This window comes from Salmo salar, chromosome ssa20 (genome assembly GCF_905237065.1).
Source record: "Salmo salar chromosome ssa20, Ssal_v3.1, whole genome shotgun sequence".
NCBI lineage: Eukaryota > Metazoa > Chordata > Actinopteri > Salmoniformes > Salmonidae > Salmo > Salmo salar.
In genome coordinates, this window is record NC_059461.1 from 6,855,396 (window position 1) to 6,880,723 (window position 25,328).

A 25,328-nucleotide genomic window follows, 5' to 3' on the forward strand; every position below is an offset into this window, starting at 1 on the left:
CCCCCTGCTCTGGATCATGGGCAGACCTCCTCCTCTCCACCCTGTATGCAGACTTATCAATTAAACCGTTAATTACTTCAAGTTCTGAAATGTCAGGCTTACTCAGTTTAGGGTTGCTGCTAGACTCCCTTGATTCTTGGTCATCGGCAGACTCTGGGCAGATGGGCCAACCTGGCTGATCCTGGCCAATGGGCCACTCTGGCTGATCCGGGCAGTCGGGCCCACTCTGGCAGCTCCGGGCAGTCGGGCCCACTCTGGCAGCTCCGGGCAGTCGGGCCCACTCTGGCAGCTCCGGGCAGTCGGGCCCACTCTGGCAGCTCTGGGCAGTCGGGCCCACTCTGGCAGCTCCGGGCAGTCGGGCCCCTCTGGCAGCTCTTGACTGACGGGCAGCACTGGCGACTCTTGACTGGCGGGGCTGGACTGACGCACTAGAAGCCTTGTGCGTGGAGCTGGTACTGGACGTGCCAGCCCGGAGACACGCACCTCAAGGCTAGTGCGTGTAACGGGAAACACCGGACCGTAGAGGCGCACTGGCGGTCTCAATAACCAGTACTCACGACTAGACAGTGTAGCAGGCTCAATAAACGCAGTGCTCACAAACAATTCCCCACAAACACACAGACAAACACACCCAACTAATATAGGACTCCCAATCAAAGGCAACACCACACACCTGCCTTCAATTGGAAGTCCACCCCAATTAACTATACATAGAACAACCCAACCTAGACAGAACATACAAAACACAACTCCTTCTGCCACGCCCTGACCAAAACTTATACACCTACTCCACCTGCTGGTCAGGACGTGACAGCATGGATATATGGTGTAACAGTAAAGTTGAGACGAGATACTGTAGAAGATATGTACTATACGTATCTCTATGAGATATACACTACAATATTATTACAGTGATGGGCAATAGTCCTGGAGCCATTTTGAAACACCTGCCATGATACATTGTTTACAAGACATACTCTGAAAGCAGATCATCCTGCCATTGATGTATGTGTACATGTGTGTCTGCCACTGTGTGACTGACTACCTTTGGAGAAAGCATTGTTTTTTCTTCAAGCAGACAAGAGGAGAAAACCAAAACACCAGCATGCATTGTGGTGCCTCTATTTGGAGCAATGCTCTGTGGAACATTTGATCTGCAGCTTCCCAACAATAGCAATGAGGTTGGCATTGTGTGTGACTGATGTGGATTTGTCACACTTGTGTGCTTGGATCCGCTGTGCAGGGGTGTAGGTTTGTATTTACATTTGTCAGTCAAGGATAGATAAACGTGCTTGGTCTTGAATAATTGATCAATGGCAAGCCTATGTGTAATGAATTGAACTCAGTTACCCAAAGCGAGGCCTTGTTAATCATTGTGTTCTAATTTAGTGACAATACTGTAGGTCCAATAGATTTGTGTATTACTGCATCTTATATGATTGTATGTTTTATTAATGTGCATCCAGTGTATTTTTTGTTGTTTAAACAATTTGTGTATGAGAGCATTAAAATCCTCACACTCATCAACATGTGATTTATTTATGATTAACCCTTTATTTATTTATTATTTTTATTGCAGTTCTCTTTATACTTTAATCATTTAAAATTCAGCTTTCATCGCATTGTAGACGGGCTACCATAGTAGTCCACTGATAGCAAAATAATATACATTTTAATACCATAATCCTTTGGGGAAATTATATCTCATGTAGCCCATATTTAACTAGGCAAGTCAGTTAAGAACAAATTAACATTTTTTTTTTCTTATTTACAATGACGGCCTATCCCGGAAGACGCTGGGCCAATTGTGTGCCGCCCTATGGGCGAATCAGTCTGGATTTGAACCAGGGACCGTAGTGACACCTCTTGCACTGAGATGCAGCGCCTCAGATCACTGTGCCACTCAGGGGCCCAGTGGCAGGATATAGGCTAAGTTTGAATGTGACATGAACCATCTTTCACTGTAGCAACTTTCACCTTCTTGCCAAATGGAAAATTCAATTTTTTTGTGTGTCTGTGGGGATATTTTCCAACAACTCTATTTCCATGAGCAGCTCTCTGTGTGCCTCCTACTGATAGAAAATGTTAAACACCTTGCATCCTCCATCCACCCCCACAATAGAATGGTGTCAAGCTCAAATGAAATAAATAGCATGCTGGTGTTCAGAAGCTGCATGACATTCAGAGAAAGTTGTTTCCCACACATTATTCCCCATATTGCAAATATCATGACATTGGCATCATATTTAGTGGGAAAGCCTCACTCAAAGGTGAAATAGCAAAACCCATCCCATAACATCAAAAACTTGACCATTGCTCTGACAATAATATATTCAGTGAAATCCAAAGCACTGTTTGTATTTGGTTGTGGGATATGGTTCACCCTGTTCTGTATAACTAATTTCAAGTGTAATAATTGGTTAAATTGTAACCTACTGTAGCGTCTGTTTCTCACCTTGCATTAACCCCCCCCTCCTAGATTCTCAATGAACTATTTATTTTTCTTGAATTAATAGGCCTTGTAAAATTCCCTTCCCTTAGACTTGTTAAATTAACATAATGGAGGTCCTTTTTAGTGTCAGAATAGCCAAGGATGTACAGTGTGGAGCTGGGTTTTGACAGACCTCTTAAGCCATTGACTGAATTGGCAGAGTGTCTTTTGACATGCTCACTGCTGCTCTTAAGCAATACTTTGTTTATGGAAATTAACACAATTAAATTGTGACAGGCAATCCTAGGAGGAGAGTTGATGTAGCCGACCTGCCTGTGTTTCATCAGAAATTATCCACTTCTCTGGGCTATGTGTTCGCAAACACAGTATAAACTGGCTGAGATAGACAAGTGTTGTATAAGGCACCTAATCTGATGCCAGACAACACAGCTTATAGTTGAAGTCGGAAGTTTACATACACCTTAGCCAAATACATTTAAACTCAGTTTTTCACAATTCCTGACATTTAATCATTGTAAAAATTCCCTGTCTTTGGTCAGTTAGGATCACCACTTTATTTTAGGAATGTGAAATGTCAGAATAATAGTAGAGAGAATGATTTATTCCAGTTTTTATTTCTTTCATCACATTCCCAGTGGGTCAGAAGTTTACATACACTCAATTAGTATTTGGTAGCATTGCCTTTAAATTGTTTAACTTGGGTCAAACGTTTTGGGTAGCCTTCTACAAGCTTCCCACAATAAGTTGGGTGAATTTTGGCCCATTCCTTTTCACAGAGCTGGTGTAACTGAGTCAGGTTTGCAGGCCTCCTTGCTCACACACACTTTTTCAGTTCTGCCCACAAATTTTCTATGGGATTGAGGTCAGGGCTTTGTGATGACAACTCCAATACCTTGACTTTGTTGTCCTTAAGCCATTTTGCCACAACTTTGGAAGTATGCTTGGGGTCATTGTCCATTTGGAAGACCCATTTGTGACCAAGCTTTAACTTCCTGACTGATGTCTTGAGATGTTGCTTCAATATATCCACATAATTTTCCTTCCTCATGAGCCATCTATTTTGTGAAGTGCACCAGTCCCTCCTGCAGCAAAGCACCCCCACAGCATGATGCTACCACTCCTGTGCTTCACAGTTGGGATGGTGTTCTTCGGCTTGCAATCCTCCCCCTTTTTCCTCCAAACATAATAATGGTCATTATGGCCAAACAGTTATATTTTTGTTTCGTCAGACCAGAGGACATTTCTCCAAAAAGTACGATCTTTGTCCCCATGTGCAGTTGCAAACCGTAGTCTGGCTTTTTTTTATGGCGGTTTTGGAGCAGTGGCTTCTTCCTTGCTGAGCAGCCTTTCAGGTTATGTCGATATAGGACTCGTTTTACTGTGGATATAGATACCTTTGTACCTGTTTCCTCCAGCATCTTCATAACATCCTTTGCTGTTGTTCTGGGATTGATTTGCACTTTTCGCACCAAAGTACGTTCATCTCTAGGAGACAGAAAGCGTCTCCTTCCTGAGCGGTATGATGGCTGCGTGGTCCCGTGGTGTTTATACTTGCGTACTATTGTTTGTACAGAATAACGTGGTACCTTCAGGCGTTTGGAAATTGCTCCCAAGGATGAACCAGACTTGTGGCTGTCTACAATTTGTTTTCTGAGGTCTTGGCTGATTTCTTTTGATTTCCCCATGATGTCAAGCAAAGAGGCACTGAGTTTGAAGGTAGGCCTTGAAATACATCCACAGCTACACCTCCAATTGACTCAGATGATGTCAATTAGCCTATCAGGAGCTTCTATAGCCATGACATCATTTTCTGGAATTTTCCAAGCTGTTAAAATGCACAGTCAACTTAGTGTATGTGAACTTCTGACCCACTGGAATTGTGATACAGTGAATTATAAGTGAAATAATCTGTCTGTAAACAATTGTTGGAAAAATAACTTGTGTCATGCACAAAGTAGATGTCCTAACCGACTTGCCAAAACTATAGATTGTTAACAAGAAATGTGTGGTGTGGTTGAAAAACGACTTTTAATGACTCCAACCTAAGTGTATGTAAACTTCCGACTTCAACTGTAAATAGTTAAATGTCTTTTCCTGAATGTGTACTGTACTTAAACAGGTGAGTGACCATGAGTCACAAACGGCGCTCGCTGTGAACACTCCATTATGAACAACTGTGGCTTCCGGTTGTGTTTAGCTCATTGGGTGCTCATGAGGTATGCATCGATGCTTGCATAGGACTACATGGATGCTCTTCAGCAGCTTGTCCTGGGAGAGTTCCATGACACTGTGTTAAGGGGGTGCTTGTTGCGTGCTTTGCAGGCCCTCCTTCCACCTTCTGTGCCTCGGTGTGTGGCAGTGGATCACAGAGAGGAGCGTGCATCTATCCCCCTCCCTAGGCCCATCGCGATTGGCACTGCATTTCTCATCTATTAATCATTGAGGCTGCTCTCTTATTCAGTTGCCATAGTTTCAGGGCCTGATACGGTGTTGGGGTGCCCAGAGAAGGCCAGGAGATATTGCAGGGCAGCACTCGGATCAGCACTCTCCATGGGTGTCTGCTTGAAAAGGCAAAATGGTTTCCACTTTCGTCTCACAGCGGTGCACTCCCTCTATAGAAGGAGGAAGAAAATGTAAGGAGGCTTTCACAGTAAGCCTCATCCCTGGAATCATGTGTCTTTCACTGAAGAGGCTGATGCTACTGTATGTTTACTGGAGACAATATGGGTCTTATTGTCCTCCTGGGTTTGCAATGGGTGATCTCAGAGATAGAATTGGCCTCCACTATTACACAGAATGTGTTTGGAGAGACTCATTTTGTTGTCTGGTTTAAGAAAACAAACCGTAGAGAATTTGTAGAAGACGGCATCACTCTCCACCAAGAAAGATATCAGTATGTTGAGGCTACCAGTGTGTTGAGCATTTGTTTTTCATTCCTCTAAGATGGTCTTTCTTGGCCGTGTTGTACCTCCCAAATGAGTCTGTAATATCTGTTTACTCTTGTAATGGTTTAATGTGGCCATATTGTTGCTGTATCATATTCAACTTTGCCTGTGGTATTTTCAGGGGAGATAGTGGGCAAAGCACTCTAATCATGGGACTTTCTTCTTGGCCTTTCATGTGGGCCACATTAAGAAGAAAGAACCTTGTCATTGTTAGTGCCATTGGGATGTAATCCAAGCCTGGGTGATTTAGACACTGCAATTCTCTCATCTGGGTGACCTTTCTGGAGGGAATCCTACCATGGGTTTACAATGGAGAATTGGCCCGTTTGCTCAATTTACCCATGCAGACGTTTTATGGCTTTAAAGTGATATGATTGTAGACTCAGTGACATAATTTTTTTAGGTGCAGGTGACTGGCGAGGGGGCAGGGCTTGTGGACTATTGCTAGTCTGTTATTTATGTGAAGAAATGCACTGTGTAAAGGGCTATGTGAGGGATGCTGCTCTGAGGCAAGGTCTATCTCGAAAACTTTTATCAAAGTACACCCGTGGTTAGTAAGTGTTATTTAATACAGAAAATGTCATTTGTAATGCCCTTCCAAGTCATGTAAACTTTCAGAATATGACAGATTATTTGCAATAGTGCTTTATGAGGGACAGTATTTCCACATTCCTTATTTTACCTATATGAAAGCAATCTCATCAATTGACTGCTTTTACATGTTAGTTTATTTAAAGATAAATTAAATTGACGTAGATTTTTCATGAGCTCTAAGTAAAGGATGTTACTACAGACACACAACAAAGAAGGCTCAGTCACAGTTGCTGGCTACAAATAAAAACCCAGAGAGTCTTCTTCCATTTCTGAATCCAATCAGGACAAGAAAGTGAACAATAATACCTGTGTGTACATTTATGACCTACCTAATGAACAAATTGCAGTCATGTGGCGTGGTCGTGTGGCTGGTAGGAGACGCACACGACCACAAGGCCCCCAGTGTTTCAGCACTCCTGCCTATCCATCAGCTCAGGTGGACCGGTGGGCTGGGAACACTTATCATCACTCTCATAGAGGCCACACAATGTCCCCCTTGCTCACATTTCACTCAACCCTGATTAAATGTATGGCAGCGGATGCTGCATTGTTCCATGCATAGTGATGTGTTCATTATCTAAATTCTCATCTTATTAGGCAAGCAGCGCAAGGTTAGTGTGTGCAGGCAGAGGAATATGCTGTTATTATGAGGCGTGTTGTTGTGATTGAGCTCTACATTTTATTGAGAAATGCACAAACAGTATTCACAACACTGTTGACGACTACCACACTTTTACTATGCATTTCAGATGAATGTGAATGCTCTGGCTGCGCTAGCCATTTGATGTGTTTAGATGGTAGTATTTAGATCAACGTCACTCGTTTACATCCTGTGTACAACCATCAACTCGGCTCTTTATTGATTATGCTACTAAGATAATTGAACGCTTGCTTATTGAATTGCGCTTGGAGACCGTATTAAGATGCATGGCCCTGTTCTCAGGTGTAGCAGTCGCTGAGAATATGGTTTGACTTCACAAATGCAGGTTTTTCATGAATCTTATTCTGGAGGCAACTCTGCAGAATGGTCACTAGCTGGCACAGCCACAAAGTCATAAAATCTGATTTAAACCTAACCTTAACCCTAACCTTAACCACACTGCTAACACTAATGCCTAACCCTGACTTTAAATTAAGATCTAAAAGCACATTTTTATTGTCATGAATTTTTACAATATAGCCAATTTTGACATTGCAGTTGGCCTAAGGATAAATCACTCAGTTCTGCCTCCAGGACAAGACTCATGACAATAAACATCAGCATGCTTCACAAACAGAATCTGTTAGAGCATTCTCCCATTTGTTTTCTTCCGCATGTCATTTTTTATGAGTTCAAACAGGTTCCTCAACGACTGTCCATTTTAAGTAGCTAGTTAATTATGAAAAATTACCATCAGCAATTCATTAGTCACCCCCTCTTAGGTTTCGGTTGGCTCCCCTGTCAGTCGGTTAGTGCACATGAGCTAATGCAAGGTAACCAGAGAGGAAGGGAGGAGACAATCTACAGGCAGCGCAGCACAGCTCCTGTTCATCATCTGACCTACATAAGAGAAGGATCCTCTGGTACTGTTGTTTCTGGAGCAGTATTTCTTTCTACCTGACTTTGATCTCCACTCCTCTCAGGGTGATGCTGTTTGGATTTATTTTCCTCTGTAGACCCATTGAGGTGCAGCTGCCTGCCTGCGTCCATACTGGGCCTATGTCCCAGTAGCTAGCCAGCTAACTAAATTCCCCTGCATGGTGTATGTAGACATTATCTAAAGCAAACACAGTTTAATGTGGCCTTGGTAGATAAGATGGGTCATTGCTGTTAAATGGTGGCGCCGTTGTGTAATCACTCAATTCTCACACTAACAGGTGAATGGCTTAATGTGGCCTTGTGTTATACAGGCTGGCTGCTCCTGACTGTGCTTGAGTCATTGGCAAATTAATGGTCAAAGATAATGGACGCTGTAGAAAAGGTTATGTTGTTGAATCAGGGTTTCAGTTTCAAAATATTATTTGTGCAAGAATGACTACAGAAGTAAATAGCAATGATTGGTGTAAGAGTCACTCCATGTCATTCCATGAAAGCGGAGATCAATTGAGTTACTGATTTCAACAAATTCTTCTAAAAGTCATCTGCTTAACAACTACCTCAAGAACTACCTCAGGAAAATCAGGACTCATGGTAGTGCCAACTACAGTATCTCTTAGGGATGGTTGTGATTGTTTCAGAGTAACAGACAACCAGATGAATTACCCAAGGACCCCATATTTCTCAGCTCCACCATGAGTGTAGTAATAAGGCGTGATTTTTCTATCCAAAGTGCTCATTGCTTTCCCTTAAGGCAATGTCGACAGTTATTACTGCATCACGGTAATTTCCATGGCTATAATGCTGGACTAATTGATAGAGTAAATACTACAGCCGCATCACTCTAATATATTTCCTGAATGGAAGTATGAACGGAGCGTGGCTCTATTTTTTTCCCCACTGTACAATTCCCCACACAGTTTTAGTTCCTAATTCTTCACGCCACCATATTGAAATTGAAGACAGGTTGCGGTTGGAGGAATATTGATTTTGGCCAAAAGAATGTTAGCAGAATCTTGGGTGCTTTTTATAGCCATTAGTAATGATTATTTATTCACCTGGACGCATTGTATTACATCTTGGAGGTTATTGAGCGGACACAGAGATACTAATCAATGAAAGCATTAATACTCCTGTTTGTCCTGTACTCTCAAACAACTTCCTCCTCGCTCCCCCAGAGCCAAAAGCTTTGACAAAGAACTCATGTTGTTCAAATGGGCCAATGTGTTTTGTCATCGTCATGTGGGCTGGTCATAAGAACGGCCTTGCCCTAGTTGCCAATAAGATTGAAATCGGCCCAAGAGGAGGTTATTATTCAGAAGGCATGAATAGAGAAAAAAGGGCCTAACATAGAATAATTAAGGTGGAGTTACATTTTACTTGAAAACAATCACAAACTGCCCGGGGAATAGATATACTGTACGTGTGTCTTTGTATTGGATAATGTGGATATAGATCTCAGTCCTCAGTCTCTAGAGTTGGGCGCTGACGTTTGACTAGATACCAGAGAATGCCAGTGATAACATAAGCCTTTTATGGCATTGTGACGGTTGAAACTCAAGATGACAAACCAAGTTATAAAACAGTTGTTGTTGCTGTTTTGCTTAAGTGCCCTTTGGGTGGGTTATGGCATGGTCTGGGTATGTGAGCCACTCTGGTATCTAATGGGCAGGGCATGGTGTATAAAGTATCTGTTGGACATGTACTGTGGGTCAGATATCCTAGTGGTCAGATGAGTGGCTGATCCTGTGGAAGACAGAGTGATTAGGTTTCCTTCATGTTGTTGGAGTCAGATGTCTGCTAGAAGTCCTCAAACGGTGCCATGTTTGACTATCACATGTATGCAGTATATGAAATGGTGTTTCCTGACCATCCTACCGATCCTTGACTTCGGCGATGTTATTTACAAAATAGCCTCCAATACCCTACTCAATAAACTGGATGCAGTCTATCACAGTGCCATCCGTTTTGTCACCAAAGCCCCATATACTACCCACCACTGCGACCTGTACGCTCTCGTTGGCTGGCCCTCGCTTCATACTCGTCGCCAAACCCACTGGCTCCAGGTCATCTACAAGACCCTGCTAGGTAAAGTCCCCCCTTATCTCAGCTCACTGGTCACCATAGCAGCACCCACCGGTAGCACGCGCTCCAGCAGGTATATCTCTCTGGTTACCCCTAAAGCCAATTCCTCCTTTGGCCACCTCTCCTTCCAGTTCTCTGCTGCCAATGACTGGAACGAACTACAAAAATCTCTGAAACTGGAAACACTTATCTCCCTCACTAGCTTTAATCACCAACTGTCAGAGCAGCTCACAGATCACTGCACCTGTACATAGCCCATCTAAAATTTCAGCCCAAACAACTACCGCTTCCCCTACTGTATTTATTTATTTATTTTGCTCCTTTGCACCCCATTATTTCTATTTCTACCTTCCACTACAAATCTAGCATTCCAGTGTTTTACTTGCTGTATTGTATTTACTTTGCCACCATGGCCTTTTTTGCCTTTACCTCCCTTATCTCACCTCATTTGCTCACATTGTATATAGACTTATTTTTCTACTGTATTATTGACTGTATGTTTGTTTTACTCCATATGTAACTCTGTGTTGTTGTATGTGTCGAACTGCTTTGCTTTATCTTGGCCTGGTCGCAATTGTAAATGAGAACTTGTTCTCAACTTGCCTACCTGGTTAAATAAAGGTGAAATAAAAAATACATTAAAAAAATCCTACATGTGATATGCTGAACATGTTTTCTGTGATATGCTGAACATGTTTTCTGTCAATGGAACTACAACTGATTAAAGTTCTCCATTTCAGATTATGTTTCCACCCACCCCATAGGTGAGAATGTAAGCTAGAAGTTGATCATAATAACCTATTCACCAAACTCCCCCCCCAAAAAAAACAGATAAGACAAATAGGCCCATGTTGTGTATAGGGTCAACAACATGATATTTCCTCTGTTCAGGATATGGATGCTGTTGGATGTGGTGGATTATTGGGTCAGAGGACTGATATGATAGAGAATCAGAAGAAGGTGGTGGTATTGCATTCACCTTTACATTCTCAAGTGTGGATAAGTAATGGCATCGTTACATAAAGAGATCTCCATGATTTTGCCTGGCCTCTCAGTGCCCAGTATGATGGGAAGTTCATTGTGTGTGTGTGTGTGTGTGTGTGTGTGTGTGTGTGTGTGTGTGTGTGTGTGTGTGTGTGTGTGTGTGTGTGTGTGTGTGTGTGTGTCTGTGTGCCCCCTGTGAAGCAACGGTGCTTGCATCCTGCGCATACAGCAGCGGGGCACACAAGCGCTCATTGTACACTTCAAATAACAGTGCTTGACAGTTTTGTCCCAGTGGAGATCTGTCAAGGTTATACATTATTCCACACATTTCATATGGTAATTCTTTCTGAACTTTTCAAATGGAGTTGTTTTAATGAAAGTAGTCGTTCATTGTATGCTCCTTAATGGAATGTGACAGCATGTACTGTTTAGGTAGCTTAATTGGCCCTCCATAGAGATTGAAGGGTAGAAAGGTGAAAGGAAGAGGAGCCTTCCTTATAACACAGCCAACACGCTTCACTGGCATTTCTAGTTAGTATAAAACCCATTGTTTTATTGGTAAACACAGAACAATAGATGGATGCACTGAACTTCCCTCTTTTAATGAGGACATTGTCAAGAAGTATCATCATTATAATTACATTTCTGTTGATTTCCTATTTATTGTATACAGTAACCATTACCATGACGGGGTTGAGGAATATTTATTTCGTTTTTTTTGTTGCCAGTTACAAATGTTTGTCTGTGTCCTTCATCCAGTGAGACATCAGCTGTTTATGTGAGATTTTCTAATCATTGTTATTAAGTCATATTTTCTTGAAACCGAGAACACTTAGTGACCCCGGTAGGTTTTGTTTATGACACCAAGTCCTAAGTGGATGTGGTTATTGTCGTTGTATGTCTATGCCAGATTAAAGCTATCTTGGCTGCAGAGACCAAGTTAAAAGGTGAGGTGCAAGGCCACAGGAAGGCTGGCAGTCCTCCTTCCATCTGTCTCAACCTGGAGGTGGCCTATAATCAGAGCTGGCGACCAGGGAGACCTTCCCAGACCTTGCTGAATAGAAAGGTTTTCCAATCTCTGTAGCTATTTTAAAGTGATGCTCTGGAACCTTTGTTTAATTTCAACCAGTAGTTTTGAAAGTGGTGCTCACGAACCAAAACTGGTCCCCGTTTTTTGTGTACTACGTCATCCAATTGTGAACTATGTCATCCATTTCGTATGATATGTTACGTCCTGCAAATGTACATTTTTTGGGGCAATTTGATGAATATGTTATGAATCTAATTCGTACAATACTGTATGTTACAAATTTGTTGTGCTTAAGATATCGGACTTTGTTTTTAAGGCACCCTGAACTTCCCATGCTGTGGGAACATTGAGTTATTGATCTATAGCAGCCCGCTCTGACTGTGGGGATCGACAAAGTGGTGTTTTCACCTTCATATTACAGGTCAATATGAAAGTACATCATGGGCAAAACTTTTCAATTACACCCTTAACCAGGGGTGAAAGTAGATTTAATTTCTTACCGGTACGGGATACCCAAGTTCGCACACACATTTGTTTTTATACTACAAAACGTACACGGTAGCCTACTCTGCTGACACTGACAAACAGATAAATCAAAACTATGTTGTCCATATAATTGGCCTTTGAAAAGGGGACACACAAATAATCTAACCTGGAGGAGGAAATTATTATCCAAAAACAAACAAAAGTGGCACTGACCCAATAATAAAGTCTGCATATGCACACTCATCGGGATATGGCCGATGTTCTCCGCTGGTGCCAATAAGATAGGCTACTGTTTGCTCAATTAAGATTGGAGTCTTTTCATTGTTATCTCTTTAAAGCAATAGCCATTTGCTTACCAAACAGTTTTTCCCCAATTGTATTTTGAAATATTGCGATATGTCTGGCTGGGTCTCTCTGCTTTTCACTGACAGTTGCAACTCAACAATCATCTATTTGGTATTTGCAGCGCACGTTGCTGTAACGATCGTCGTGCAGGAAGGAAGAAGTGGACCAAGGCGCAGCTGGGAGCGAACTCATTTTATTTATTACAGACTGAAATAACACGGTCAAAACAGAGAATAAACGTATCGCTACTGCTCCAACAAAAAGGAGACAACAACCCACAAACATCGTGGGGGGAAAAGGAACTTAAATATGATTCCCCAATCAGAGGCAACTAGTGACAGCTGTCTCTGATTGGGAATCGACAGAACCCAACATAGAAATACGCCCCAAAGCAAGGCTATACCAAAAACATAGAAAATAAACTATAGAAATGCCACACCCTGACCAAAATAGAAGAGTTCACCTGGTCAGGGCGTGACAGTACCCCCCCTCCAACGGTGCGTACTCCCGGCGCACCAACCTAAAGTCTATTAGGAGGGGGGGACCCGGGTGGGCGCCTCACCCTCGGTGGAGGCTCTGGCCCCGGGCGTGTTTCTCCCCCTGCCTCCACCCTAGCCCTACCCCTCTGGCCCGGACTGGACCACGGTGGAGCTGAGCGGAGCCGCCGACCAGAACAGGACTGGTCACCGGTGGACCGGACACAGGCCGTGCCGGACTGTGGACACGCGCCGTGGGCCTGGTGCGGGGAACAGGGACGGGCCGGACAGGACCGGGGACACGCACCACCAACCTGGTGCGGGGAGCAGGGACGGGCCGGACTGGCCTGGGGACACGCACCACCAACCTGGTGCGGGGAGCAGGGACGGGCCGGACTGGACTGGGGACACGCACCACCGGCTTGGTGCGGGGAGCAGGGACGGGCCGGACTGGACTGGGGACGCGCACCACTAACCTGGTGCGGGGAGCAGGGATGGGCCGGACAGGACTGTGGACACGCACCACTAACCTGGTGCGGGGAGCAGGGACGGGCCGGCAGGACTGACACGCACCACTAACCTGGTGCGGGAGCAGGGACGGGCCGGACTGGACTGGGGCCACACACCACTGGCTTGGTGCGGGGAGCAGGGACGGGCCGGACTGGACTGGGGACACGCACCACTGGCTTGGTGCGGGGAGCAGGGACGGGCCGGACTGGACTGGGGACGCGCACCACTAACCTGGTGCGGGGAGCAGGGATGGGCCGGACAGGACTGGGGACACGCACCACTGGCTTGGTGCGGGGAGCAGGGATGGGCCGGACAGGACTGGGGACACGCACCACTGGCTTGGTGCGGGGAGCAGGGATGGGCCGGACAGGACTGGGGACACGCACCACTAACCTGGTGCGGGGAGCAGGGACGGGCCGGACTGGACTGTGACCGCACACCGGTGACACAGTGCGCATAAGCGGCGCCGGATATCCTGGACCGAGGAGGCGCACTGGAGGTCTGGAGTGCACAGCTGACATCACCCGTTCTGGCTCAACACCCACCTTAGCCTGGCAAGTGTGGAGCGCTGGCACAGAACGCACTGGGCTGTGCAGCCGTACCGGAGACACAGTGCGCGTCCTCGGCGCAGGATACATCGGACCGAGAAGGGGCACCGGAGGCCAGGAGCGCTGAGCCGGCACAACACGTCCTCGCTGAACACTCCCCCTAGCCCGGCAAATGTGGGGCGCTGGCACAGAGCGCACTGGGCTGTGCAGGCGCACTGGCGATACCGTGCGCACCTCTGCCACCCAAGGCTCTTCCTCCACGCTGTCCCTACGCAGGTCCTCCAGGACCTGCCACATCTCTGCCTCCTCCTTCGCCGTTATCCCCCACGAGAGCAGTGGCTCTTCCTCTGCCCTTCCGGACCACCCCATTAGCCCCCCCCAAAAAAATTCTTGGGGGTGTCTTCCGGGCCTCCTCGACCGCCGCCTGCGACTCCTTCCACCGGCTGGCATCACCTCCTCAACCTGGGAATCCTTCCGCCAGGGTCCTTTCCCCGACATGATCTCCTCCCAGGTCCAGAACTCCTTTCCCTCGCGTTGCTTGGTCCTTTTAGGTTGTTCTGACGATCGTAATACAATATGTTATTTATTACAGACTGAAATAACACGTCAAGAAAACAAAAAAGAACTTATATATTCCTCAACAACTAGTGAACTTTTGGTCGCCCAGAGGCTATACCAAAAACATAGAAAATAAACTATAGAAATGCCACACCCTGACCAAAATAGAAGAGTTCACCTGGTCAGGGCGTGACAGTTGCACAAATTGCTGGCCCTTCCGACAGTAGGCTATGCCATTTTAAAACAATCCACAGCTTTGTTTTTTAAGAAGCTAATGATCCTCTGTGGCCAAATCATGCTTTCTGATGTAGTAGCCTATTTTGAATAATTGTATTTATTTATGTATAGACAGGAGTAAGCTAATTAGGATATATAATTTTGGCAATTTAGTTCAAATTACTTTAGGGAAAGCTTAGCTTCCCCTAGCCTTATGGACACGCCACCTACGCCTTTTAATGTGGCATAAACACAACCAGTCATGATGTTTTCATCTGATTGTCAAACAATCACTTAACAAAGGCGCTCCTGCAGGCTACCCGTCCACTCACAAAATCATTTCACCATCCAAACCACAACAGTGCACTGTGCACCCACATTTTGATTAAAGGAAAGAGACATCTGTTAACAAACACCAACGCGTATTGTAATGCCATTACGTGATTGTCATTAGGCTTACACTTGTAGCCTGAGTTGATGCAAGCACTGTTGTCCACGCGCGCCTCGATCTCGGTCTTGTCATCTCCGCCTTGTCTGTGAGCATCTCGGCCACTCATCTCTGCCTTGACAAAATGTAAGTGTTTTACTCAAACCACAATGCAATTTGGAGAGTATACCACTCGGTTTCCAGTCAATTCGCAAATGTTTCATGCGGCTGACATACAGTAATGTTAAATAATGGTCTAATAGTCTATAGTTTATTGGGCATGTTGTATTAATTATGATAGGCTCACGTTTTACCAGCGTACCCCCACTATTTATTTTGCCGGGACACCGTACCGGACCGTACCACCTTACTTTCACCCCTGCCCTTAACTTCACATAGCCCTGTCAACTTTTTCACTCAAGAACTCTCTAATCTCCACATGAGAAGATCATGTTGAATTTTAGGCACTCTGGCTTATGTTGTTGCAAAATTCAGGTCGGTATTTCTCTGGCGTGTTGACTAAAAGAAGGATAAAATTCTCACTGACTGACCAATGGTGCATTAAATAGCCTGCCTGAGCACGGTTGATTATGAATAACAAAACCGTATGTGCGTCACTCACCGTGAAGATAATTCTTTTTCACCAAGTGTTTTTGCTTCTCTGAGATTTAAAAGGGAGAGGGGAATGTTTTTGTAATGACTTTTGCCGATGTTTATTTTCCTCAGAGTGGTGCACACAGGCCTGGAGTGTGGTATAGTTTGGGATGATGTTACTGGCGTGAGTTAGTACCAGCGACAGTTCCACCGTGGGAAGCCAGCTCTGGTGGGGAGACCTCATGTCCAGATTTGGCCTACATTCCAGACACTCAGTGGTCAGTCTGAATTCTGTGGCCTGAGGTGAAAGAACCAGGGGAAGGAATCGAGGTTAGTCCTGGGGTCAGTTTGTATGTGGCTGTGGGTGTCTGTGCATATGCCTGTGTAGAAGTAATTTATTCAAGATAGATGTACCAAAAATGAAAAGATAAGCCTGTGGTGCTGTCGGTATTGCTGTAGTGGATATCCAGGTGTATTGAAGAAATTCTCTGGAGTATGATGGAGAGCAGATCAGCTATTTTGGATGTTGTAGTAGGACTGTTTGGAAAATCTGCAAATGAAGTTGCTGCATTGTAATTAAAGGATGTCTAAAATGTACAATACCATTAGGATGGATGTGGCACCACAGCAAATATGGTTGTAGCTTGAATATAGAGTAATGACTACAAAGACCTTCTCTTTCTCTGAAAAGGTTTGAAGTCAAATGGCCATAAAAGCTGTTGATGAAAGAGACCCTGTGAGTAGCACATCAATTTACTCACTCAACACATTTGATTATATGGCTTGTCCATCTGCAGGTTATGCCACCAGCATGCTGCCTTGTTTATTTAGATAATGGATGTTAAGGCACTGTTGTTGTTAGTGTCACTTGGTGATTGATGGGAAAATCCACCTCAACTGACCTGGAAAGCCAGCATGCACTGCTGTTTACCTTGTGAGACATACCGAGACAAACATGGTATTGAATTTCATAACAACGTGTAACTGTGGTATCCAGACGTACAGTATACTGATTTAAAAAACTAGAAGCATTATACTGCACTGTTAACAGTTAAGGCTTCATAGGCATAACTGAGGTTATATGTATGAACTGTTTGGAGGTCCCTCTATTCATTGGCTATGTTTCCCATGGGGGTTGGCTAATTGGTCATCCCAGCTAGCTCCTTTTTGTTCTGGGCTCTCAAAAAGGTGTCTGGAGGGAGTTATAGAAGGCACAAATGGGGGAAGAGGGAAGCAGGTTTCCTATACAATGTTGTACTGGGAAGAGCTGAGCCGAAGGGGGTCTCACCGGTTTGGGGGAACAGATCCTGCCAATTGTTGGCCTTCACAAGTTAGCCTTGACCCACATAGCCACCCATGTGTGAGCCATTTCTTTACAGAGCTCCTCTCACTTGAAACATTGAAATATGTTCCTGAATATCCCTGCTTGTTTTCTCCACTGGGACCGAGAGGAGGCCCCATGTGGGCTGACATTGTTCCCCCTGACCCAAGGACAATAAGCCAGTTGGCTCTGCCAAGCAGAAGAGTGCTTCAGTCTGGGAGAGAGTATTGATTATTCTATACGCTGAATGTCTTCAGCTGCGTTAGGATACAGGGAGAGGTCGTTATTGCTCCTGAATCATGGAATCATAGACGTTAGTGGGTCTTTAACATACTCCATGTTGATTACGCTGGCAGAAGAATTATATGTTTTTTGAGGATAATGTATTCTGTGTAATTAGCACCTGGCCTCTAAAAGCACATTCAGAGACATTACACTGGCTGGGTAAGGGCTGCAAAGCTATGTGATTCAAGAAGGGATATGCTGAATGAGAAAATGGCTAATTTCTCAACTGCTGATTTTATGGTCTCTTAGGCTTTTTCACCCATTTAGGAGTCAGTGCTTTTTTTGTGTGAAGAAGCTGATGACCTAATCTTGATACTTTATCTTTAAAGGCATAAAGACTATGAATCAGTGAATTGTGAGCAATGAGTAGGTCATGGATCATTTATAATTTACCCCCTTTCCATTTGGCCATGATTAGTGTTCCACCCGTACGGTCTGAGAACATATCATTGAAGTCAAGTAATTGTGATGATAACTTAGGCAACATATACCTCCTCACCCGTTTTACCACCAACAAAACAACACACACACACACACACACACACACACACACACACACACACACACACACACACACACACACACACACACACACACACACACACACACACACACACACACACACACACACACACACAGGGTTGGGTAGGTTACTTTCTAAATGTAATCAGTTACAGTTATTAGTTATCTTTTTGGATTACTCTGATTACTTTCAGTTACTTTGAAATGACTTTCCCCTTCAGATACATTCGAAGAAGACAAAAATGTATATTACCAATTGAACAACATCTATTGCAGGATAAATCAGTGTTAGAGTTTACATAGCTGGCCATAAATGGATGTTGTATTTTACTTTATGGGTTATGTAGGATTCTTCTGACCCATTGCTTTCTACTTCAATACAGAAAATAATAATATTAGTCTATATTTTTACATTAAAAACCAAAGTCTGTCAGATTTCCAGTCATTCCAGTTAATTTAATATCGCTTGATCTTCAAGAATATGACTTGGAAATATAGATTAGACAAATTGTTTTACCTGAGCATAACCCAAAAATGAAGGATTTATTAGCCTACTCTGTTGTTTATGATTTTGTTTTCACGGAGGGCTGATTGCTTCGTGTTGAAAAATAAATTCTGCTCTCATGGAATGGCATGCTTTGAGCACTATGGGGAAAGTGCTATTTAGATGTGAAAAATGAATGCCATATGATCCATTTATTGGTGACACTTTGAAATCTCGATCATTTGCAGCTGTTTAAGTCTATCAAAAGTGTGTGAGTTTGCGCATGTGTCCATTAGGCCTATGGATTTGTTTTTATTAATCAGCACAAATTAGATTGGGCAATAAAAGCCTCACTCAGGGTCTTCTTAAATTAAACTTGTTTTTGACAGTATGGAACACAATACCACAGAGTTTAGAAGGGAGGAACTGTTGCAAGAGCGAATCTTTCGCAAAAACAGTGATTGAAAGGCAGCTTTAACTTCTCCAATTCAATCATTATTGGGTTAAAATACACTTATACATTTGTGAACAGCCATCCACAACAACCACAAATAGCTAAATGAGAGAGCAGTAGTGTGATTCACATCATCGGGCTATGTAGATTTCAATAATAAGTGATATCCGTATGGACAGTAGGCTACACCACTGGTGTCATCCTAACCTCCAAGCGTTTATTCAAATTGGATGTATAATCTTTGGATGTCGACAGCAGTCGCACCATTGGAAGACATAGCTTGCTTGGACGGTAGCCTACAAAAGCCTATTCTTGCTCTTTTCCCGTGATCCATCAAAACACATTTGGTGTGTCATCATAGTAGTCTCTGATTGTGGTCAGACTGCAGATTCTTGTCAGCTGCCATGTTTTGGGGGTGACTGCAAAGATCCAACCATTTACAACGGCGAGTAAAGACTGTGGTTGGGTACCACTTTTACAGCGTAGACGCTTAGAAGGGCCTTCAAAAGCTTTTTACAACGGAGAGTAAAGACTGTGGTAGGGTACTACTCTTACAGCGTAGAAGCTTAGAAGGGCCTTCAAAAGCTTTTTGCTTTAAAAAAATATGTAGGGGGGGAGGGGGTATAAAACAGGCTTGCAGCTAACATTTTTTATTTATTTATCTAAGATGATGGGGCTCTAGTTTTCTTTTCCCAACACACACTCATATAAAGCACACATATTCAAACACACGCGTGCTTGCGCACACACACACACACACACACACACACACACACACACACACACACACACACACACACACACACACACACACACACACACACACACACACACACACACACACACACACACACACACACACACACACACACACACACAGGGTTGGGTAGGTTACTTTCTAAATGTAATCAGTTACAGTTATTAGTTATCTTTTTGGATTACTCTGATTACTTTCAGTTACTTTGAAATGACTTTCCCCTTCAGATACATTCGAAGAAGACAAAAATGTATATTACCAATTGAACAACATCTATTGCAGGATAAATCAGTGTTAGAGTTTACATAGCTGGCCATAAATGGATGTTGTATTTTACTTTATGGGTTATGTAGGATTCTTCTGACCCATTGCTTTCTACTTCAATACAGAAAATAATAATATTAGTCTATATTTTTACATTAAAAACCAAAGTCTGTCAGATTTCCAGTCATTCCAGTTAATTTAATATCGCTTGATCTTCAAGAATATGACTTGGAAATATAGATTAGACAAATTGTTTTACCTGAGCATAACCCAAAAATGAAGGATTTATTAGCCTACTCTGTTGTTTATGATTTTGTTTTCACGGAGGGCTGATTGCTTCGTGTTGAAAAATAAATTCTGCTCTCATGGAATGGCATGCTTTGAGCACTATGGGGAAAGTGCTATTTAGATGTGAAAAATGAATGCCATATGATCCATTTATTGGTGACACTTTGAAATCTCGATCATTTGCAGCTGTTTAAGTCTATCAAAAGTGTGTGAGTTTGCGCATGTGTCCATTAGGCCTATGGATTTGTTTTTATTAATCAGCACAAATTAGATTGGGCAATAAAAGCCTCACTCAGGGTCTTCTTAAATTAAACTTGTTTTTGACAGTATGGAACACAATACCACAGAGTTTAGAAGGGAGGAACTGTTGCAAGAGCGAATCTTTCGCAAAAACAGTGATTGAAAGGCAGCTTTAACTTCTCCAATTCAATCATTATTGGGTTAAAATACACTTATACATTTGTGAACAGCCATCCACAACAACCACAAATAGCTAAATGAGAGAGCAGTAGTGTGATTCACATCATCGGGCTATGTAGATTTCAATAATAAGTGATATCCGTATGGACAGTAGGCTACACCACTGGTGTCATCCTAACCTCCAAGCGTTTATTCAAATTGGATGTATAATCTTTGGATGTCGACAGCAGTCGCACCATTGGAAGACATAGCTTGCTTGGACGGTAGCCTACAAAAGCCTATTCTTGCTCTTTTCCCGTGATCCATCAAAACACATTTGGTGTGTCATCATAGTAGTCTCTGATTGTGGTCAGACTGCAGATTCTTGTCAGCTGCCATGTTTTGGGGGTGACTGCAAAGATCCAACCATTTACAACGGCGAGTAAAGACTGTGGTTGGGTACCACTTTTACAGCGTAGACGCTTAGAAGGGCCTTCAAAAGCTTTTTACAACGGAGAGTAAAGACTGTGGTAGGGTACTACTCTTACAGCGTAGAAGCTTAGAAGGGCCTTCAAAAGCTTTTTGCTTTAAAAAAATATGTAGGGGGGGAGGGGGTATAAAACAGGCTTGCAGCTAACATTTTTTATTTATTTATCTAAGATGATGGGGCTCTAGTTTTCTTTTCCCAACACACACTCATATAAAGCACACATATTCAAACACACGCGTGCTTGCGCACACACACACACACACACACACACACACACACACACACACACACACACACACACACACACACACACACACACACACACACACACACACACACCCACTAGCATGGATTCAAAAGCTTAGAATTAAGCTGTGTGTATGCTGCTTCCCCTTCACTGAAGCCCATTTTGGGGGAGGAAACCACATGAAACAGCCTGAGCCCTCCCACTCCCACTCAGCAGCCATTAAAAGATTAGACAACTTTACTGGATCTTATAATCAGTGATGAAATGCCCAACAAAATGCATTTTGATATCTCAACAAGAAGCCAGAGCCATATGCAGGTCATTACAGACTCTCAAAGCCAGCTGTCGTTTCTAGACGTGACTGAAACTCAAGCATAAATTTAAAGTAATTACCATGTCAGAGATCAAGACTGGTCTGACTCCACTTTTTCAATTACTCAGAAAGGTTGTTAAAATGCAAATTCAACTAAATGGCTAAACCCCCCGAGAGGGATATAGTTTCTAACATTTCCTTATCTCGTCTTTAAGGGTGAGGGCTGCAGACTAGAGGAATTGACTGTGCTATTCCTCTTTACCCTGTATGAAAGCTGGCTGAGCTTCAGAATCTTGTAATTACAAGGCTGGTACTGGAAATGTCCTTCCCCACACAATTTTGTGAAGATTCCGGAGTCTGCCCTTTTTGTGGAGAAGGAGCCATCTGAGATGTATTGTATAAAATTATATAATGTTATTCTTAAAGATGAATGCTATATTCTTATAATTTACCTTTTTTTGGATAACCAGCACAGCTCTCTCTGTTTATTTAAAACTTTGTTTTCAATGTTCTAGTATTTGATTTATTTTGATGATATCTTGTAATATCTATGAATTATGCAGCTTTCTCTATGTTTCTCGGCAAATTAATATTACGTAATGATGTTATTTTGCCTTGAGCGCTTACTCCGACATACTATACAAGTTAGTCAGCACTATTTCTCCAGCCTTAACACGCAGGTGTTTGACTCCACAACAAGATGCCCTCAAATATTGCCACCACAGTGGCACCGCAGTGACAGTGACATCATCACTAGTGGACAGATCCTGGAAAGGTTCACTGGCAGGGATAATCAGGGCTACTGTATATCGGGGCAGGAGAAAGCCAACTTGGAATCAAACAGGGAGTCGGGGGAGGCGGGAGAGGGAGGAACGAAACCCTGACTGGAGCAGGGAATGCTCTGAGGTCATGCCATAGGGGCCAATCCCGTGGGGCCCCCCTGAATCTAATGGCAGCGATCCTCACCACTCTGGGAGGAATGCCAGATAGCTGGGTCCTGGAGACTCCACAAGCCTTGTACAATGAATGGCTGTATATTTGCTCTTCCCTCTCTCCCTCTCTCACCAGTCACCGCAGCATCGTTATGAAGGGGATGACGGGGGTAGTATAACTCTCAGGGAGTTCTTGTGTCATGTGGAAGAGTGTAGCAGGATGTAAGGAATGTGTCCCCTCAATAGGGAGTTTAGAAGGATTTTCTTTACAGTTTAGAAAGTAAAGGTTTGGTTAACACTTTCTATGAGCCTCCTGTGTGTAATGCATTATGAATGCATTTATATTGTCTTCTATCACAGAGATTATCCTCCTTTAATCTGAGTGAATGACAGCATATGCACAACGCTGCATGTCCTTGTGTTAATTGAACTCAGACTTTGCTGGCATTTATTTGCTCTTCCAAGCTTCCATGTTTCAGTGTCTCTCTTTGTGTTGCATTAAGTAAACATGAGTGTATATCCCATGTGTCCTGTCCCCCTTCTTCTCTCGTTCATTCATGCCATTGGAGCAGTATAATGAGTTGTAATCAGCAGCAGCCCTGCTGGCCGTATTTCATTACACTTTTGGCATGGTTGCGCGGGCGTTTTTATTGCAGCGCCGAGCTGCTCTCAATGAGCTTATGGCAGACCTTGATTAGATGGAGAGCTTGCCGAGCAGCGATGGACGTCACCTTTTTTTAAATAGTTAATCTGTTCCTAAAAGGACAATGACTCCTTTAACCCCCCTCCTCACCGCCCCCATCTTCCCCTGGCCTGGAGTAGCTCATGGCTGAGGCACGCCGTGGATTAAACTCTGTTATCCACTCCTGGCTGCCTCATATCACACATAGGGAATACTGTTGCCATTTCTTTTGATAGAGCCATCTTATAGGGCCAAAAGCAATAACCATATGTTCCAAAGCAGTCCAAGACAGGAGTACTTCTCCGCCATAGTTACTTTTTCTGAGCCACCACACGATGCAATTAGAATGCACCGTGTCAATGTGCCACAAGCCAATTTTACAGAGGCATCATTTCAGAAGCCTGTAGGAATGAAATGTTCAAGCTCGCTGCTCTGAATGAATTCGTATAAAATATAAAACAGACAAATATCAACTAGAGAGTAGCAGAGTGTTAGTTCTAAATGGAAAATGTTAATTCATTCAGGCATTATGGAGGTGGCTTAATCTTGTACAGTTGAATGAAGAGGAGCTACTTTGATTTGTAGTACTGGGCGGGGGGGGGGGGGTCTGTTCCCACCAGATAGAGCCGTATCTTGCAGCCTCTAGAGTAAAGCTTTCACTAATCCCCTCAATGAGCCACTCCAAGGAGGATTCACCTGAAATGCTCGATACTGTAATGTGGCCCTGCATTGTTTAACAATTTCATGCAGTAATACTGATTTCTCCCCCCAATTTATCAATTTCTCCATTATTTTTATTTGTCAGCCCCACTTTCTTTCAACAGTACTTTCTTGATGAGGAAAGTAATCCCTAGATTCTTTGTACTTACTCACAGAAAGAGAAGTGACTTAATGTTGTATACTGTCCTACAGTAAATAAAATGGCGTTAAAGCAGTCATAATATTTGCATAGTACAGGAATAATGTGTTTCTAAAGCTGACACCTTTTAATAAAATAAATCATGTTGACATATGTACCACTATGCAAATACCACACTATTATTGCTGTGTATTCAAAGCCCAGGAAATAAGTAGCCTGGTAGCTTCAGAGGAGTACTCTAAGCCAGCGTGAGTAAAGGACTTGGACAAGGTATTAGGCCTAAGAAATGTCTGGCAGGATGGCTGCTTGTCCATTGTTTCCCCCCAAATTTGCATGTCTCCAGTATTAAATGCACAAACAGTTAAATGTTTTAAGGCAGAGGATGAGCGGGCTTATCTTCTTAAGTCTTAGGGCCTGACACTGCCAGTAAAGCAGACACAGATTTCATTGTTACTGCTAGCAGACAGTAATTGCTATCTGCACTCCTGGATGCAAAGCTTGTCTTTGGATTAAGCATGTTGGTGGTATGGTGGGGGCGGTTGTTGTATAGGCTGGTTATTACCTCATTGGGGGGAAGAGAGAATGTCGTCTCTCCAAGGACAGTGTGGCAGGAGATAGCAACGGATAGCAGAGGATAGCAGGGCAGAGCAGCAGAGGCACAGTTGCTGTTGCCATTAGTTGAGTGGATATTTTGAAACTAATCTGTCTCAAAGAGATAGTCGCTGTGTGTCTTCAATTCCATTAAGTTGATTTACATTATTCAGTTTAGGCTTAGGCGGTACACTCTTGGGAAATTAGGTGATATCTAGAAACTTAAATAGTACTTCGGCTGTCACCATAGAAGAACCCTTTGCAGAACCATTTTTGTTTGCAGGTAGAACCCTTTTGGTTCCAGGTAGAACTGTTTTGGGTTCCATGTGGAACCCTTTTCACAGAGGGTTCTACATGGAACCGAAAAGGGATCTACCTGTAACCAAAAAGGGTTCTACTTGGAACCAAAAATGGTTCTCCTATGGGGACAGCCAAAGAACCCTTTCGGAACCCTTTTTTCTAAGAGGTTATATTGTATATTGGGGTATTTTGAAGTACAGACGGTATGATTTCCAATACCGTCCCAACAAAGAAAATAAATACATTTAGCTTTTTTTTTTATTATAAAAAATATATTGAACCAGTCACAGGGCATGTTTGTTTACGAAGCGCAC

At 43.4% G+C, this 25,328-nt stretch overlaps 1 protein-coding gene and 1 pseudogene across 6 annotated transcripts in view; one reads left to right on the forward strand and one right to left on the reverse strand.

The window, feature by feature from the left end:
- Positions 1–15,362, reverse strand: part of LOC106580241 (dmX-like protein 1) — a 52,708-nt pseudogene extending 37,346 nt beyond the window's left edge.
- Positions 1–25,328, forward strand: part of LOC106580184 (semaphorin-6A) — a 103,821-nt gene that overhangs the window by 2,541 nt on the left and 75,952 nt on the right. Inside the window, exon 2 of one of the 6 annotated variants that reach the window (XM_014160957.2) lies at positions 15,959–16,156. The exons of the other annotated variants lie outside the window; for them this stretch is intronic. The gene's annotated coding sequence lies outside the window, so the exon portion shown is untranslated. The remainder of the gene's footprint in view (positions 1–15,958; positions 16,157–25,328) is intronic. 6 annotated transcript variants of the gene reach the window in all.